The sequence below is a fragment of the Triticum dicoccoides genome, chromosome 6A (genome assembly GCF_002162155.2).
Source record: "Triticum dicoccoides isolate Atlit2015 ecotype Zavitan chromosome 6A, WEW_v2.0, whole genome shotgun sequence".
Lineage (NCBI taxonomy): Eukaryota > Viridiplantae > Streptophyta > Magnoliopsida > Poales > Poaceae > Triticum > Triticum dicoccoides.
In genome coordinates this window covers 609919469-609921632 of record NC_041390.1, presented here as the reverse complement: position 1 = coordinate 609921632, position 2164 = coordinate 609919469, and the positions used below count along the sequence as shown (strand labels likewise).

Here is a 2164-nt window from a genome sequence, read left to right as displayed (position 1 = left end):
CCCTGAGCTCCTTTCATGCATCCTAGCTGTAATGGAGAAAGTACCCAGGTAGTGCAAAACTACGTCGACTACATCCTTGTCCTAGAAAATCGTTGCGCCCCCTCTAGTCCCGATCGCCGGCAGCAGCACACAACCCTGCATTCTGCTACCTCCTATCTCGCTAGCTACCGCAGTCGTCCAAGTATCGATCTTAGTTTCCTGTAAACAGAGCACTGCTACTCTATGGGAGGAGGCTACGTCGCTGATGACCGAGCGTTTTGCCGGGCAGTTCAAACCTCTAACGTTCCAGGTCATGAAGGTTAGATTGCCGTCATCCATCGAAGAAACTGAAACTGCTCCGCCAACTGAACCATCTACTAGGAACAAATAGAGACACCATACAGTGAAACCAGGGGCGACGACGGCCACCAGTAGCCCCAAAAGCCCGTCATCGTCGAGCCGTCCACAACATCGGAGAACTAATCATAGAAACTAAACCTAACTTGAACTGGTTTAAGACCATCCGCTGGCGGAGACTAGCTATTACTAAAACTACCAACATGATCAGTCTTGCATGATCTCCTCCGCTTCAGCGATTCCTGCCATGCCCGCAGCGATCTTGAGAGCACCCTGGTCGAGCCCCGTGAGCTTAGCGATCGCAGCAATGTCGCCGTTGGAGAGTGGTTCCTGGAAGCGCTTCATGATCTACGCTGCAGCTTTTTCAGTCATCTTGTCCTTCGGGCCGAGCTCTCCCAGCTCCTGAACAAGGCGCAGCACTGCCCTTTGCGCCATGGGGGTGGAGGTGCCAACAGCCGCCTGCCGAGCGCTGCGGCGAGATGGGGCGGAGGTGGCTCTGGACTTGGGCGGGGCGGAGAGGCGAGGACGAGGAGGCTGGCTAGAGAGGATCGGGGGTGGCACCGCGGCGAACAGCTCCTCAACCATGGCGCCCACCTGGAGGGTGACCGCGTCCATCTGGAAGCCCACCATCACCGCTGCAGGGGAGGCGATGCAGGGCAGCAGGCACGTCAGCATCTCCGGGCTCTCCAGCTCGGAGGGCTTAGCAGCTTGAGGGGGAGGGGAGCGGCCACCGTCTTCGAAGGCCAGCCGGGTGACCAGGGCTTCCTGCAGGGCGCTCTCCAGCTCCAACTGCATGTAGTCCATGCGCGGGGGTAGAGACAGGGTGCGCCCATTGTCAGAGAAGGAGAAGAACTGGGCCACCGGGCCCGCCTTCGCCGCAGGGGGAGGAGGAGGCGCAGAGCGGAGGGGGAGCGGTGGTGTTGCGGGTAGGACTTGAGCACCTGCGGCCTTGCCACCCGCTTGACGGCCACGCCGGTCCGCCCCGTGGCGACGCCCGGCAAGAGATCTACTGCAGTGCCGATGCGCCTCCCTGACGACGTCCTCGCTGCAGCCCCTGGCGTGGCAGCAGCGGCCAAGCAGGCGGTCCCTCCAGGAGCGGTTGGGCCCAGCGCTGCCACTTCCGCCGTCCTCCTCGCGGTCACGGGCACCACCTCCGAGCACAGGGCCGCAGGCCGCAGCCCCAACGCGCGGCGCCCGGCTGCGGGCCTTGCCCTGCCCATCTTCGACGTGCGCCACCCAGGTGCCAGGCTCATAGCGCGGGAGGGGGCGGTCGTCGTCTTCGTCCGAGGAGGGCAGCACGCTCTGGCCGGAGTGCGAAGAGCGCGGTGAGAGGGGGGTCCAGTCCTCCAGTAGGTCGACGTGGATCAGGAGATCGTAGCGCCGAACGCCCGGCGGCAGGGGGATGCGGCGATCAGCGGGGGCGAGGCCGACGATCTCGTCCACCCGGCCCGCGCCCCGCTTGAGCACCCAGAACGCGCGCTTGGTGGGGATGTGAGCAACATCCCACACCCAAAGCCAGAACGCGAAAGTCTTGGTGTGCCCTCTCTCCAGGGTGCGCGAGTCTAGCCGGTCGACGCGGCCGATGTCGCCGAGGGCCTCCTCCGCGCCCAGCAGCGACCAGAACTGCACGGGCAGGTCTTGAACCACGACGCAAACGTGGTGGTGAAACTTGAGGAGCGCGGCGTGGTCGTCTTCATTCCAAGCCTTGATGAAGTACTTGCATCCCTCCACCTTGATGACGCCCCGACGCACGGCATTGTCTCGGTGCGCAAGGAGGTCGAAGTGGACTAGAAAAGCTTCTGGCTGGTGGGCGGTGACGCGAAGCAGG

At 63.1% G+C, this 2164-nt stretch overlaps 1 pseudogene; it reads right to left on the bottom strand.

Annotated features, from left to right (window-relative positions):
- Window positions 1–913: 913 nt before the first annotated feature.
- Window positions 914–2164, bottom strand: part of LOC119316112 — a 1702-nt pseudogene continuing 451 nt past the window's right edge.